Below are 16,765 nucleotides of genomic sequence, written 5' to 3'. Positions count from 1 at the left end.
TCCTTAGCACAGAGATATTAATAAAGGTACGCCTGAAAGCAGCTCCTTCGGTTCACATTGCCCGTGCCAGATGGATCGCTGCCCAGCACATCGCCTGACCTCTCGAGCACCAGCTCTTCTGGGGCCGAGGGAAACGACAAGAGATGTGGATTTAACCTCCATCCCTCAGCCCAGGGATGGGAGAGGACATGGCCAACGCGCAGCTGGTTGGAGAACGCTGAGGGAAGGCACTCGCTTGGGACACATGTCCCGAGGAATAACTTTCCCAACACATCCATTGGGACATGGAGCTATCTACGGTCACAGATGGGTTTTACTGTCCGGGTCTCCTGAAGGGACAGCAGCCACTGGGGAACGGGGAGCTGTTTTGGTCCCTTCTGCAGGGACCTGCACTCAGCTTTGCCTGGGAGCGGCGGAAGCAGGATGGACATGGGCAAGGTCAGGTGTGCTCCCCAGTGCCTCTGTGATGGCACATGGGGCTGCACCAGGCAGTGGTTGGGATTGTAGATAAACCACATGGCACAGCACAAGCACCCCAAAGACATGGCACTGCAGGAGTGCTCCCCAAACCACCCCCTGCCACCGCTCGTCCTATTCTTTAGTGACATGAGATCAGAGAATCACAGAATTGTTTTAGTTGGAAGAGGCCCTCATAACTACCGAGTCCAACCATTCCCCCATCCCTGGCACTAACCCCTGTCGCTGAGAACCTCAGCTCCGTCTGTTCAACCTCTCCAGGGATGGTGACTCCACCACTGCCCTGGGCAGCCTGTTCCAATGCCCTACAACCCTTTCCAGGAAGAAATTGTTCCCGATATTCAAGCTCAACCCGCCCCTGGCACAATTTGAGGCCATTTCCTCTCGTCCTGTCGCTTTTTGGTTGGGAGAAGAGACCAGCATCCTCCATGCTCCAGCCTCCTTTCAGGCAGTTCAGAGAGTGAGAGGGTCTCCCCTCAGCTCCTGTTCTCCAGGTTCAACCATCTCCCTGCGGATCAAACCCCTTGCTGGCACTGAGACCTGCACAGGGCAGCGCTGTGGTGGGGGGTGGGTGCAGACCCCCCGTGACACCCCGTCCCCCCAGCACAGGGGTGCCCGGTAGGTGCCCAGAGGTGCAGGTGAACCCGCCAGGCTGTACGAGCTGTGTCGGATCCTCTGGCCCTGTCAATGGGGTCGATTCCTGCAATCAGCTCGAGCGCCCGGGGACACGCTGCAACAAGAACACCCTTTCCGTTACACAGTGACCAGGGCCAGCTCAGCACTGGGGAGCTGTGCCAGGCACAGCCTGCCCAGGGCTGCATCACCTCAGCCGGCAACAATACGCTGGATCACCTTTTTATAGAAATTCTCACCAAATCCACTCTGAGACTTGGGGATCCCCAAAGAATCCCAAGACCACAAGCAGGAGCACTAACAACTTGCACAAACCTCCCAGGCGCTGGACACAGACCCACACATGCCGAAGAACATCTTTCCACCTGCTGCAATACAAGCACAACCATTTCAAGCACCACAGTTGTTCATTGCTGTGTCGGGAGCTCAAGCACCCCTCAAGGGCAGCTGGCACGAGATCCTCTCCCTCCTTACAGCCATAGGGAAGAGGAAAACAGGCAGGAACAGTCAATATTAACAGTTAATATTTACAACCTCGTGGTCAGTAGGAGTCAAATGGGACCGAAGTGGCCTCGCAGACCTGACATGTCCGTCTGGCTGAAGGTTCAGGCTGCCAAACCCCAGCCTGTCCACCCATCCCAAGTCTTCCTCCTGGCCGTGCTGGCCACAGTCATTAAGGCTTTCTCTCCTTTTTTTGTTTTTTTTTAATGAAAACTGAGAATTTGGAGCCAAAAAAGGCTCCTTCTCCATCACCTCTCCAGCTCACCCCAGGGGAATATGCCGAACAAATTTTGCCAGAGGATGAATTTACTGTTGTTTATTTGGGGGGGTTTGTTTGTTTGCTTGTTTGTTTTTAATTAATTCTAGATGCATTTGAGAAGTGAACAAAATGCAATGAGCTCCCAGTGACCTGCGAGAGGATTAGCTGGGGTCTGGATTAACTGTGCGGGGAGGGGAGACGTGTCCGGGTGACTGCGGAGGCAGCGGTGCTGCCCTCACCAGGGAACGCTCCATGGAACCAGGGCCCCCCAGCCACCACCACTGCTCCCCCCACCTGCCTCTTCCCCCTGCCCTCCCTCTTTCCCTCCTTTCTGGCTTTTGCTGTTTCTTCCTTTCTCCCTTCCTGTTCTTCATATTTCTCTATTAGTTCCTCTCCTCTCCTCTCCTCTCCTCTCCTCTCCTCTCCTCTCCTCTCCTCTCCTCTCCTCTCCTCTCCTCTCCTCTCCTCTCCTCTCCTCTCCTCTCCTCTCCTCTCCTCTCCTCTCCTCTCCTCTCCTCTCCTCTCCTCTCCTCTCCTCTCCTCTCCTCTCTCTCCTTTTTTAAATTTTACTTTCTTCCTTTATCTTCCTTCCTTCCTTCCTTCCTTCCTTCCTTCCTTCCTTCCTTCCTTCCTTCCTTCCTTCCTTCCTTCCTTCCTTCCTTCCTTCCTTCCTTCCTTCCTTCCTTCCTCCCTCCCTCCCTCCCTCCCTCCCTCCCTCCCTCCTTCCCTTCCTCCTTCCCTCCTTCCCTCCTTCCCTCCTTCCCTCCTTCCCTCCTTCCCTCCTTCCTTCTCTCCCCCCTGCCTCCTTTCCCTTTCCCTTTCCCTTTCCCTTTCCCTTTCCCTTTCCCTTTCCCTTTCCCTTTCCCTTTCCCTTTCCCCTTCCCTTTCCCTTTCCCTTTCCCTTTCCCCACCTCTCCAGTCCCCCAGACATGGGGGAATCCCCCGCTGTGTGGGACCTGAGGGGCTGACACTGCTTCGGGGACAAGGCAGCTCTGGTGACACAGCCCATAGAACACACCGCATTCACTGAGGCCACCAGACTGAGTCCCCCACAAAGCATCAAAGCTCTTGAGGGGGACAAACCCCCCCGGCCCCAGGCCGGTGGCGGCAGCTTGGGGAGACAGCAGCTAAATAAAGGCAGCAAAGTGGAGCTGTTGGAGCAGGCGGCCGCCTGCAGCTCGTACTTTATTTAGCACAGTTTTGTTTGGAAATACGTTTTCTTGAGTTCGCTGAAAGCTGAATTTCTGGTTTGGTTTTAATTTGAAGGCTGGAGCCCCACGCTGCCACTGCGGGAGGCTCGGGATGGGAGAGGGCTGGTGAAAACACACAGCTAGATGGGCTCTGCCGCGGGCACCAGCTGGGGATGGTGTCCCCATGGCCACCCTGCATTTCCGTGGGTCACAAGTGCCATCCTGCAGCATCACCCCGGCATCTCCCCACAACCAGAGCTGCCCCAGGGCACTGGCAGAGGTGCTACAGGAGGTTACATCCCCTCCCTGCCTCCTTCCCAGGACTTTTGCACCGATGACCATCACAATTTTACCCTCTGGGAACAAACTCTAAATTTCCCCTAATACCCAGAGCCCCTTAATCCCAGCTTTGGCACAGACAGGCCCATGCTGGGTGTGGGGCAGGACCACAACCATCTCCTGCTGCTTGTGCCACGTGTCTTCTGCAGCACTAACAGCGTTAAACATGTAAGAAACAAAACAGGCTCATAATATTAATAGTGGGAAGGAACGGCCCACAGCTCCCCGCGGGCGCTGAGCGCAGCGGTGCCTTGGACTACCCCGGCTAATGAGCTGACATTAGCGGTGATGACTCCTGCCACTGAACTGCAGCAACACAACTCCTACTGTGGAGTGGTTTCCCGCAGAGAACCCAAGTGTCTCCAGCAATCTCCCAACTGCACGGCTAATTTTATTTATTTTTTTTCTTTATTTTTAAAAGGGAGTTAAATGTTAAAACAATATTCTGAACAGCCAGAGTGCCGGGAAAACGTGTCGAGTGCCAGAGAGGTCATTAGCTAGAGCCGGCTGAATATGTCGATATGATTTATCATCACATTTTTCCCTGTAACTCTGGAGGGGATGAGTTTGGGGACCAGGGAAGCAGCAACCAGGCTGCTGTCCCCACTCTGCGTCCTCCCAGCGTGGATTTTCTCCCAGCTTATGGAGGCATATGGGGAACCAGGCTGTGTTTGGGTCACATCAACCCAGATGGGGGCTTGGAAGAGCCAAGTCAAGGCATGCAGGTCCCCTGGCAGGAGAGATGACCGTCCGAGAGGGGACGGCACGAGGAGGTCACGCTGGGCGCTGCTGCCGTCCCTGCACCAGGAGATAACGCTGCTATCTCCGCAGCGATGCCCTTCGTGCCCCAGCAGCACACGGCAATGTCAGCGGGGAGGAGGGAGCTCGGTTCCCAGCACAGCCGCGGGTCCCCAAACTCCTCCTGCTCACCCCATCCCAACAGAGCAACACGGCGCTGGGCACCCACAAACTAGGGGAGGAGAGGGGGGCAGCTGAAGTTCCCACCACAGTGCATTCTTAATGATAAAAATATCTGCTCCATTTTGGCAGGGACACGGGTAGAAAACCACCACAGGCACGCACCCCTGCCTTGGTTTCCCCCACACCCCCTAGTGCCAGCAAGCGGCTGAGACCTCACTATCTGCAAGCTTCAATGGCACACACAAGAGGGAAACTGAGGCACAAGGGACGAGGAAGGCCCTAAACAGAGAGACCGGAGGTGACAGGGTGCCTGGAGAGGTGCTGGCTCATCCCCATCCCCTCGAGCCACGTGCAGATGCCACCGCGGGCACAGGAGGAGAAAAGGGGACACATGCAGCACTCGGCACCACTTGGGCCAGGTAGCTTGTGCTTAAGCACCCCAAAAATATTGCTAAATACATCCTGGATCAGAGGAGATCCTGGGAAAGATCCCATCAGAGGCTGCACCGAGGATGCCTTTGGTCCCCAGCTCTGCGTCACAATGCGGTGACCAAGTGTCCCAATCCAGCCACCTCTGTGCCCGTTTCAGCCCCAGCAGCACCGGTACCCAGCACCCACATGCCACAACGGTCGGACCCCAGGGTTGTACATCTCCCCGCACCGTTCCTTAGTGATGTCCCCCGAGCCGGGCTGCATCAGGAGGGGGCTGGGAAACTCAGCAGCACCCAGGGTGCCCCCAGCCCTGCCACCCGCCCAGGTCTTGAAGTCCCATCTCATGTACCAAGGAAATATTGGTTGTTTGTCCGCTCACATCCTCACAGCCAAACAGCAGGACATGGATGGGGGTGAGGATAAGGGCAAGGGGGGGCCAAGGCCCTTGGCAGGGTCATACTGCACAAGGGGCTGCCAAAGGATGCCCCAAAACACCAGGGATGCAGCCAGACTGCGTTGCCCCTGCAACACCCTTATACAAACCTCCAGGGCACCCGCACCCCCCTCCCTGCACCCCCTTCCCCGCAGCTTCCCCCGCAGCCCCCCCAGCTGCCCCGGCTCAGAGGACAGGTGTTAATACCCCAGCAAATCGCCCCGGGAAGGGACAGAGCCCCATCCGCCCCCGTGAGCAGGGGCGGGTCCAGCCAGACCTTGGGAAGAGGTGTCAGCCCTTACCTGCTGTGCAGCCCGGGGGGTCTCCCCAGCGCTCCCCAGCCATGGCTGCGGGGCACAGGGTGCCCCGTGGCCCTGCTGCAGCCCAGGCGAGAGACAGAGAGTTTTAATTGAATTTCTAGATTATCCTGGAGGAGAAGTTGTAATCTCCTTAAATCCAACCTCTGGGCGAGTCCCGTAACCTACTGTCCTGCGCCAGGGAAGGGATTTAGCAAGGGGGAGGGCAGCTTTCCCAGCCTGCTGATGCCCCGGACCCCCGCACCTTGCAGGATTTGTCCTGCAGGACGTCAGAGATCTGCTCCCAACAGCCCCATGGCCTTGGGAATTAAATCTCTGTGCCAGCGATGCCCTGTCCCCTCTCCCCACGGTGATCAGGGTGTCGCGGAGGTGGTGGGACTGGGACACAGGTGATGGAGGTGTCTTGTATTGGGTGGAGGGAGCTGGATACAGAGTCAGTGGGGTGTTTGGAGGATGAAGATGACCTCACCCTGAGTGAGACTTGGTGTCTGTGGCTTTGAATTGAAATATCGTCAGGGCCAGCTGTGCTTGGGGTGCTGGTGGGATGTGCAAGTCCCCAGGTAGGTCCCCTTTTGCAGCAGGCTCCTTCCTCCCAAAAAGCTCTATCCCTTCATGGGCCAAACGGTGTTTATGGATGGGTGACCTTGGGGTGTCCCTGCACCCCCCCGTGCTCTCCCCACCATCACGTGGACCTGCTCTCTCCTGCATGCTCCCAAATCTGGACATGTGCCAGGCTCCAGCCCCAAACCATCCCAGAGACAAATACCAGTGATGGGGCTGTGGGCAGACAATGGTAGAGCTGAAACCAGCTGGTCACACTCCTGCCAACCCTGTGTCCCTGTTGTGCCACTGCTGGGGCCTTCAGGGATGCAGATTCCCATTGGGGATGGTGAATTCCCATCCAACATGTGCCAAGGGGCTTGAGGGGAAGGCAACAACCCTGGCCCAGCTCAGAGCAACCACCTGGCTGCTAGAAAGCACTGTGAGAAGAAAGGGAAAGGGGAACTAAACAGGCAAATGTCTTCAAGCAGATTTTCATAGAATCATAGAGTCGTAGAATGGTTTGGTGTGGAAGAGACCTTCCCAGCTCCCCCAGTGCCACCCCTGCCATGAGCAGGGACATCTTCACCAGCTCAGGTTGCTAAGAGCCCCGTCCAGCCTGGCCTGGGATGTCTCCAGGGATGGGGCATATACCACTTCTCTGGACAACCTGTTCCAGTAATTCTATCAACCAACCAGACGGAGAAGCTCCAGGTAGCACCAGGGCAGCGCTCAGCAACACCCCTGGGGTATCACAGGCGTGAATTCTTTCAAGAACCCCTCTCACAGAGCAACTTCTACCTACACCTTAGGGGTAGAGGCAGAAGGTGATGGATCTGGACCCTGTTCAGCCCCAGCTTGCCTGTGTCAGGACAAATCCTCCACTTCCCGCTTACGCAGCTCCCGTCTACATCCCTTCCCCAAATCCCATCCCTCCCGAGGCGGGTTTTCCCACGGAGCTCTGCTCTCACCCAATGCAAAACCCCTTTGCAGGAGCTGCATCTCAAGGGAAATCTTATGTGTGTGTGTATGTGTGGGCAGAGCCCGCGCCCGGGAAGTGTTTATCCTGAAAGCAAGACGTGCGGCAGGTGGAACCGTGAGCCGTGGGGAGAGCGATGCTGAGCACCGTACGGCTGCAGCCAGCGCCCGGGCGCTCGGCGTTGCTCTCCCCATGGTGACATTTCAGCTGGAGAAGAGCGGAATGAACATGAGAGGCAGTTTAGGACGCACAAGTCCCGTCCAGCAAAGGAAGATGGGATTTAAGCGAAGTTGAGCCATCAACCATTCATCAACATCCACCACTCTTTTTTGGGGCTTTAAACTCAGTTATTCCTGCTCCAGCTGAGCATTAGAGATTGCTCAACTCTCAGAAAGAAATACATCCTATGTCCCACTATCCCAGGCAATTTTCCTGGCTCCATGGCCATGTCGGGGTAAAGCTGCCATTTCCAGCACCCTTCATCATCGCCATGGATGAAGGTGTCAGCAGAGCCCTCAACTTGACTTTTAGCCCCAGGAGGAAGGAGATGGGGAGGAAGCACATGCCATGCTTGAGCAGAGCCACCCTCCTGGCTCTACTTACCCCACGATCACACCAAGAGCCGCAGATGCTGAGCCCGATGTCGGCAGCCAAGCGAGCGAGCAGGCAGCGGGGACTTTGCCGGGCAGCACGTCACCATCCTGGCTAATTGCTCCCCAGCTCAGATTACAGCCTCTCTTCTTCCCTACATGTACAGGAGCTGGCACCTCGGTTGCAGCCGTGAGGAGCCACTGCCAGCAAAGGGGACATCCACCTTCAGTGATGTTTCTAAGAGGTAGGGAGCAAATTGCAGTCATTGCAGCATAGGAAGCTCAAGATATGCTCGTGGTCTCAGGGGACTGGAAGAGAAGCCTCTCGAAGGGGATTTCAGAGATTCTGGGGATGTGAAAGACCTGCCAGAAGGATGCAACAAATTCAAACCTGGAGGATCAGGCACTAGACTGGGACAAGGCAGTCGGTGGTCCAAGGCAAGACCTGGCAAGACCTTGGTTCTTTGATCTTGCTATTTAGCGGTAGCTATGATCCAAACCCATATTTAAGTATTTCCCAAGGGACAAAGAAAAATCCCCTTTCTTTTCTGTGACAACCCTCCCCGGCACACACATGATGCTGCCCAGCATCTTCAAGACGAAAGAGGCCTTTGCACTGCTTTCCTGCTACTAGTTTTCCTGCAGCTCATGGCTCTACACACACCAGTTCAAGAGTTTCGGTGTCTTTTAAATCTGCTGAGAGCTCCTTTTAACACTCTCCTCGAGCTCAGCCTGGGCAGAGATCTGCTTCCCAGGGGTACCAGCTTTGTGGCACCAGGTTTCTGTCCTTTCCACCCTGCTCCGATGTCACCAGGGAGCCAGACACTCCCAGATTGCAGACACGACCCCAACCCCAAGTAGCTGCAGGGGCAGCAAAGGCAGGGCAGGGTATTTTGGGGACCATCTTTATCTGCTGCAGTGAAGATTTAGCACAGGCGTTGCGTAATGCCGGGGGGGGCTCGCTGCTCCCCGTCCCCTCTCACCATCAGGGATCAGCGACTCAATTAATCCTCCTCATTCCCTGCCTGTGGGTACCAGCCCTGGGTGCCCTCTCAGCCCAGCCCCAGCAGCAAGAAGTCAAATCTCTGCCCAGCGTCGACATCCATAGGGACTGGTACCCCACAAGCTGGGGGCGAGGTCCTGGGGACCACCCCACTGCCACCACCCAAGTCACCCACCTCGTCTGGGAAGCCCTGCTCAAACAGGGGTGGCCACACAGGTACTCACTGGGCAGTCGAGCTAGTGCCTAAAATAACTCCCTTCTCATTATTGCTGTGCCCCAGCCTCAGGCGCTGTCACACGTCACTTTGTTAAGGGGTCCGGCAGCCGCAGACCTCACAGGGAGAGACATGGACATTTAAGAAATCATTTTTAAACCACCGAGGTTCGGCGCACACCCGGTTGTGTTCCCCCGTCCTCTCCTTCGCACAGCCTAGGTGCACCCACTGATGGGCAGCTCGCTCAGGCACACACTGCAGGATCGCGAAAGCAATACAGGAGTAGCCAGGAATCCCTTTATTTTTTTTGGCCAGCCCTAAAATAATAACCCTCACATGTGTTCCTGGGCAACCCTACAGTAAACAAGGCGAGTGCAAAGCCCAGGGTTGATGAGCCTGGGCACCGCTGTGCATGCACACATGGGTTGATGAGGAGGAGAGGACTGTTTCTCCAACAAACAAAACCAAAATACTGTCAAAGGAAGATTTCTGGGGGACAAAGGCAGTGGCATGTCACTGCCAGCCACAGCGGCTTACCAAACCCCCAGGTCCTGCCCTCCAGCATCCCTGGGAGGTGTAAAGCCAGACGTCCCATAGCATCCCAGCCCAGCTGGGTGCCAACGAGTGGGCGTGGAGCAAAGGTGCCCTGCGGCTGGGGCAGCGTCCCCGTCTGGTGGCGCTGGTGAGAGTGGGACATGGTGACATGCCCCCGGTGATGAGCCGCACGGAGAGTTACACAACGCCACCCTGGCCGCCCTTGGTTGTGTGAGCTCCTATTGACATGGCCCCAGCCGCCCTCCGACATCCCCGTGGGGGAGGATAACTTTGCAAAAGGTATAAATGCAAACACGTGTGAGCGGGGGTCCCTGCTCCAGCCCCTTCTCCAACTCCAGAGCTTCTGCAGTGGTTGCCAGTGATGCTCGGGACTCGCCCGTGTCCCAATGTCCCCTGGCTCGGCCGCACCAATGGTGGGGGATTGGGAGGGTGTAACAGTGTAGGGGGGACAAGTTAAGCACCCGCCACCAGCACTCCACCAAGCACTAAAGCACTGCACGGCTCCAACCCACGGGTTTTTAGGACATGAAGGACCAGCAAGAAGGGTGCAACAAATTAAAACCCGGGGAATGTGAGACTAGATTAGGGTAAGGCAGTCGGTGGCTGACACCAGCAGCAAGGAGCCCTCCCCTTAGCACAGCAGCGGGGATGCTTCCGTCTGTAGAGAGAGGGAAACTGAGGCACAGTGGTTGCATGGGCCTGAGCACGGGGATCAGCTGCAGCCCATGTCATCGCCTTCACCCCAGCCTGCCCTGGCCTGAGTTTGAGATATTTATAAAGCCGATAAGGGAGCAGAAAGAATTTTCCGTACGCTGAAGTTACGTAAGCTCTCCTCACCCTCCCGGACATCATCTGTAATTAAGGGCTCGGTGGGGCGGGGAGAGCTCCATGGAGAGGGTGGCGGGGGCACCAGTGTCACCCCAAAGGGCTTCAGCCTCCTCTTTCTCACCGCAGCAGGTCCCCAGGGCCAGGCACCAGCCCGTGCCATCGCGTGGCCCCATGGGACGCCATTCCTGGTGGCGTCGTAGCCGGTCCCTCTGCCCTGTGCTGGGGGGGTCCAGGTTTTTGACTGGATTCTGGGTGGCTGATGGGGTGATCATTCCCCGGGGTGTGCACACCCCTCCAGCACATCCCGGCACACGCGGGATGTCAGAGCAGATGACAGCCTGAACAGGGCTGTGACATCGCCATGGTGACAATCAGCTGCTGACGCTGGGAGGACGATGCTGCACCAGCACCTGCCCCCACAAAACACTGACACCCCCCAGCGACTGCAGGTGCCCCCTCCCCTCCATCAGTCCCATTTCCCCCACTTTTTGCTCCATCACACCCACATGCAGCTTCCAAAACCTTGTCCATTACCTCGCAGCTGCCTCCAACTCCACCAGACATGCCTCAGTTTCCCCAGCCTGCTCCTGCTGCCTGGGGAGGGGGTTTTTAGTGCCCCCTCCCTGGGATATTTTTCTGTCACACAACTTTGACCAAGGCAGCGGAGTTGGAGGGATGCTGAGCGAAGGCATCGTCGCTGTGGCAACCCGCCACGGCCGTCTCCAGGCGACCGCCCGGGGATGCTGCAGAGCCGCTCCGGAGGCAGAGCAAGAGGGACCAGGGCCGGGGGAGGTATCCATAGGGATGCCACCCCCCCACGCCCTCCCATAACAAAACCACAGCCTGCATGGTTGTAACAGTGTAAAAACACCCTGAAAACAGCCACTGATTTGAGTTCGGCTGAGCACCGACAAGCTCATGGCACCCCAGGCTGGCAGCGATGCCAGCAGGATGTTCCTGGGGGGCACAGGGCCGTTTTCAGGGACACCTGCAGGGCTGTGGAAATAATTGCTGGTAATAAGCCCGTTAGCCTCTTAATCCTCATTAAGCAGCTTAGGGGGGGACACGCACCGTTATACGCAAACCCGGAGGTTGAGAAGGCCCTTGTCAGGGCAAAGGGGTGTTACTGCAGGGATGGGATTTCAGCAGGTGCTGCGGGGGGTGTCACAGGGGGGCACAGCTCCATCCCTCCCCCCAAAAAGCTCCCCTCCTGCATCCAGCCCTTCCATTGCTCTTTGCCAGCCGGGACCATCGGCTGCTCCTGGCAGCACTGAGCAGCGGGCAGGGACGGTGGTGACAGGTTGTCACACCCGTGTGACAAGTGTGGGAGGTCTCAGCCGCAGTCACAGCGACGGGGGTGGGGGGGACAGGACGGCTGACAGTGCGGGGTGACAGCCTGGCCAGCGCCCGACACCGCCGCTGGGGAACAGAGCAGGACATTTCTAATCGCTCCGGTTGGAAAATGTCCCATTTTTACATTTGCTAAATTAAAGGATGTCAGCGTCTGATGCCAAGTCCGGACTCCCTCAGAAATTTAAACTAATGACAATGGAGAAAATGAGCTGAAAACAGAGCACATGTGCTCCCACGTTACCCAGCCGCACCAGCCCCGATTAGCCATGACCGTTTAGATGACAGCTTGACCACCTCAAAGATCTCAACTTTTTGCCCCAAAATGCAACCTTGTCCACTCTACTTGGTCCAAAAGTGCATTGCTGGTACCTGGGCAAGCCAGGCTGCTGTGCTGGGTCTCCCAAGCCTCCTCCAGCCCCACAAAGGGCAGACATCTCCCTCTTTGACGGTTACGGCTGCTCTAGGTGACAAGGTTTCGATGGGCACGATGTGGAAAGTGGGGAGGATGGCAAGCGCGATGTCTGGATTTCTCCAGATCTGGTGATTGCTGCAGCCAAGTCCATCCTGCCCGGCCCTGGGGTGGGGGCCAGGGGGGTCCCAGGAGGGCATGGTCCCCTTGCTGCCCCTTGCACCGATGGAAACACCCAGGCGCAGGGGAGGGATGCAGTCCCTGCTGCTCTCTGGGCTCCGCTGGGCTGTTTTTGTGTTGCAGCTGAGCAAAACCACAGCGTGGTGCTTTGCCTTTTCTTTTTTTTTTTCCCTTTTATAATTTTCTCAGCGAGATAAAATTAAACAAACAAGGCTTTCTGGGAGCAGGGCGAGGAAGGGAGCCTGCTTTCCTACAGATGTGCGTGTCCTCAGCAATTACAACTGCCAAATTAAGCTTTCCCCGTGGCTGGGACATTTGCACAATCCCCCTCCTTCTCCTCCTGCGGTTTCACTGGTAGGAGACGAGCTCGTTCCGCAGCCTCTCTCCCCATGAGGTCGTTACCCAAACACCTATTTTTCACAAAAGCTCCAAGAACAGGTTTTTTTCCTGACCTCACCATGAAATTAGAGTGGTCTCGAGCACGAGGCTGGGAGCACTTGGCAAAGCAGCACACGCTGGCGGAGGATAGAATAGGAATAGGAATAGGAATAGGAATAGGAATAGGAATAGGAATAGGAATAGGAATAGGAATAGGAATAGGAATAAGATAGAACGGAACGGAACGGAACGGAACGGAACGGAACGGAACGGAACGGAACAGAATAGAATAGAATAGAATAGAATAGAATAGAATAGAATAGAATAGAATAGAATAGAATAGAATAGAATAGAATAGAATATAGAATGCAGCCATCAGGAGTGGGGAGGGTTTCCCCACTGCCCTCTGAGTCCTGGCTGCAGCCTCCAAACCAAAGAAGAACGGCCGTGGCACAAAGACTTGCAAACACACATAAACTTTCCAGCTTTGTCTGATTCAGGAGCTGGCGCAGAAGCTGTTGCTAAAGCTGTGCAGACCACCGGTGGTTTTCATAGCGCAATCTGGACCACGGATCTATGCAAATCCCCAAGGCAGAAGTCTTTATGGAGGCATATGACAACCGAAAAAGAATAGCACTCAGTGCTCTACTCCCACACGCCACCCCCCCAACTTCACCATCATTTAAATCAGTCTTAAGTTGGAAGAATTCAAATCAACACTGTCGTCACAGAGCCAGGCAGAGAGGTGACACAACTTGGATGCTGCCAGGGAAATTGCCCCCCTGAGACTCCAAACCCATCAGCCCATCACTTTTTGAAGCCCCATCGAGGAAAACAAGTGAACTGGCAACTCGCTGCCCCCAGCCCTCCATCCCCTCCAGCCAGGGCTGCCAGAGAGATTCCCAACCAGCGTCCCCCTTGGGATCGGTGGGACAGGGACCGTGGGGAGAAAAAAATATCCAAGACATGCTGCTGAGGCCCAAGAGCCACAGTTGGAAAAGAAATCAAAGCTCCCAAAGAGAGAGATGCCAAGGAGATATGTTGTTCCCCAGAGAAGCAGGACATTCCTCTCCGAGGGGGAGGAAGGGAGGAAGAAGGCTCATACCCCCCATCATAGCAGAGCATCCCCTGCTCAGGCGGCTTGTCCCTGTCTTGCGATGCTACAGACGCAGATGACATTGCAACTACTGACTTCGTTGTGATTTTTTAATTTTTGTTTTTACCCTAAAAACACGCTTCGCTTTCCATTTGGGGAAAAGGTTGCTGGATCTTGCCAGCAGCCAGGCAGATGCTGAGCCGCACTCCAGGCTCCCAGAGACCATCAAGTGCCCAGACCCTCCAAGGTCTCCAGAGATGCAGCATTGGCAAAATCCTTGGGGGTTTTATGGGAGTCATGTGGGGAAGGAGCTGGGGGAAAACATGATGCTTTGCAGTTGCCAGAAACACCAAAACCAGGTCCCATACCAGAGGGCGAAGATCGGCAGTTCAGATTTTCCTTGTGAATATTTTTGGGTTGCGGAATCAAACTGGAAGCAAGCAAGGGAGATCGTTTCAGTGCATTCCCAGTTGCTGCCCTGAAAACCACCCAAGTGGGCTAGTTCAGCATAATTTCTGCAGCAATTTGTTCCTGCTGGAAGTTTCATACCTGTGCCCTTGGGCAAAGCCCTGACAGCATCCTCGGCTGGGAACAAGGTACCTGCCTCCTCCAGGCAGCATCTGGGGAGGTAGGAGGGGAGGATGAGGAGCAGAGTTGGCCCAGCTATATGTAACCCCATGGGAAGGAAGCGGGAGGAAAAGCATCAAGTAGAAACCAATAAATCCAAGGAGGTGGGTTTGGGTATGGCAGGACACAACGCATAGTTTGTGGCAAGACCTCATCTACTCTGCTTCACTAAAAAAAGATAACAAGGAGAAAAGGAAGAGTTAAATTAAGGCGAGTTAAATTAAGGCACCCATTGGACCATACCAACACAGGACTGGCCTGGCTCCTGGTGTCACCAGTACTGAACACCCAGCAAGGCCATCCCCGAGAGCGCCAGCAAGCTGTGAAACAGCCTATGTTTAAGGCAATCATTATCTGCAGCCTGTGATCCTGGAGAAAAATGTAGAAAAAAGCAACTTCTCATTTTTACCAATGAAAGGGGAACTGTAGAGGCTCAGCAAGCACAGTGCCCAGCAGGTCACAACCAGCAGTGCTGGAGCGATTCATCGTAAACATGCTAGATTTAGTCAAACCAGTCTAGAATAAGACAGGGAAGACAGCCCAGATTGGCCCTGCTGGTGCCTCCCAGGTATCAGCCCATGGAAGCGATGGGGCCAGTGGAGAGGAGGAAGAGCAGGATCATCCCACCACTGCCTTCCCCTCTGCCTCCCAAAAAATAAATGAAAAAGCCTCAGTCCCAGCTCCCACGCCTGGATACTGCACCGAAACATATTAAAGAGGGTTTATTTTTTCCCTCTTCTCGCAGCCCATCGACCCAGAGCCCATTGGTTCCCATCCCTGAAGGCATCGGGTACCACTCCACAGCATCCACTGCACTAGTTTTCCCCAGACAATCATCTGAGTCACTTCAGTTTTGCTTGTGTGTAACTTATTATTAAAACTGAGCAAATAATTCAGGGCAAAAGCTCCAGGAACAATGTTTCGCCTTTTCATTTTCTGCTCTTGAGCTGTCTGCAATTTTCCCAGTGCTCAGGGATGATTTAAAGACCTGTCTCCGGACGGGAGCGCCTTGCTGCGAGTGTTTGATGGCCTGAATTTCACGTGCGTAGATGAGGACACACCGGACACATAAGGATGGATGAGTCTTTCCTTGTACCCTAATTAGCCAAGTAGCATTTTGCAAGTGGTTTTTTGGAATGTTTTTTTCTGTGCTTGAGACCTGCAAATACTTCATGCAGAGTTAACGACCGCCTGTTTGGAACGCAAAGATCCATGAGCTCTTTGCTTTAGGGCTGATCATTTTTCCAGCTGACGGTACCAGCCCAGACGCAATATTTCCATGGAGCACCTTGTTCCCAGGCCCTCTTTGCACCCCAAAACATCACTAAGGACATGGGAAAGTCATGAGGACGATGGGCCCATGGGGCCATCAGGCTGCGATGTCTCTGACCTTCCTGAGCCACAGCCATCCCAGGTATTCGCTTGCTCATTAGTAGAAGGGCTGGGGAGAATGGATCAGCTCCATGCAAAATTACCAAGGTGCCTGTGTGATACAAGCCAATGGTCGGGCAAGGGCCAGCTGAAAGAGAAAGCAAGGCAGGGGAGCCATGCTCCTGGTTTGCATGCCGGGATGCCAAAATCAGAGGTCCTGTGAGCCCCACCCCATCTGCTTGTCCCTGGGAACCCCACAGTGGGGGAAAGCAGAGTCTGTCCTCGAGGTCATATGAGCTGTCTGCTCCAAGAGTCGCAGAATGGGAGAATCATTTTGGTTAGAAGAGACTCTCACCATCATTGAGCCCACCTGTTCCCCCAACCCTGGCACTGCCCATGTCCCTGAGAACCTCATCTCCGTCTGTCCAACCCTCCAGGGATGGTGACTCCAGCACTGCCCTGGGCAGCCTGTTCCAATGCCCCACAGCCCTTTGGGGAAGAAATTGTTCCCCACATCCAACGTCAACCTCCCTGGCTCAACTTGAGGCCGTTTCCTCTGCTCCTGGTGCTTGTTCCTGGGGAGCAGAGCCCGACCCCCCTGGCTCCAAGCTCCTTTCAGGCAGTTCAGAGATCAGAAGGTCTCCCCTCAGCTCCTGTTCTCCAGCTGAACCCCCCAGGTCCCTCAGCCACTCCCATCACACTTGTGCTCCAGCCCCTTCCCCAGCTCCATTACCCTTTTCCCGGAGGACAAGGGCTGGTGTCACACACTGCTGTGACCCCAGACACTCAGTGGGGATGCTGAAGAGGCTGAGAAAGGGACCTCTCAAGAGAAGAAGAGTCAGCAGCAAGGGCAACCACGTCCTGTTCGGTGACCCAGCCCGGGAGAAAGGAACCGCTCCAGGTTTGGGCAGGGCAGCTGCTGCTGTCCAGCTCAGCTCCTTTCAGGACCGATGACATTAACCTCCCGCTGAAAAGATCCCACAGAGCTGCTCTTGCATGGGACAGGAGCCATTTAATGTCCTCCAGCACCTGAATGGGGCCAGGGCCATTCTTGGGGCCATCCCAGGTGACGGAGCCCGGGGCTCCATTAGTTCCTGCTGGAAAACCCTCTGAAGCCAAACAGCTTTCTCCTCTCGTTGT

General features: G+C 55.4%; 1 protein-coding gene across 2 annotated transcripts in view; it reads right to left on the bottom strand.

The window, feature by feature from the left end:
• LOC136108785 (ATP-sensitive inward rectifier potassium channel 12) overlaps positions 1-16,765 on the bottom strand; it is a 32,438-nt gene that overhangs the window by 4,744 nt on the left and 10,929 nt on the right. The window contains exon 2 of one of the 2 annotated variants that reach the window (XM_071815118.1): positions 7,625-7,849. The exons of the other annotated variant lie outside the window; for it this stretch is intronic. The gene's annotated coding sequence lies outside the window, so the exon portion shown is untranslated. The remainder of the gene's footprint in view (positions 1-7,624; positions 7,850-16,765) is intronic. 2 annotated transcript variants of the gene reach the window in all.

Source organism: Patagioenas fasciata, chromosome 15 (genome assembly GCF_037038585.1).
Source record: "Patagioenas fasciata isolate bPatFas1 chromosome 15, bPatFas1.hap1, whole genome shotgun sequence".
Lineage (NCBI taxonomy): Eukaryota > Metazoa > Chordata > Aves > Columbiformes > Columbidae > Patagioenas > Patagioenas fasciata.
Note: the sequence above shows the minus strand (reverse complement) of the source record. Positions and strands in the feature narration are given on the sequence as shown.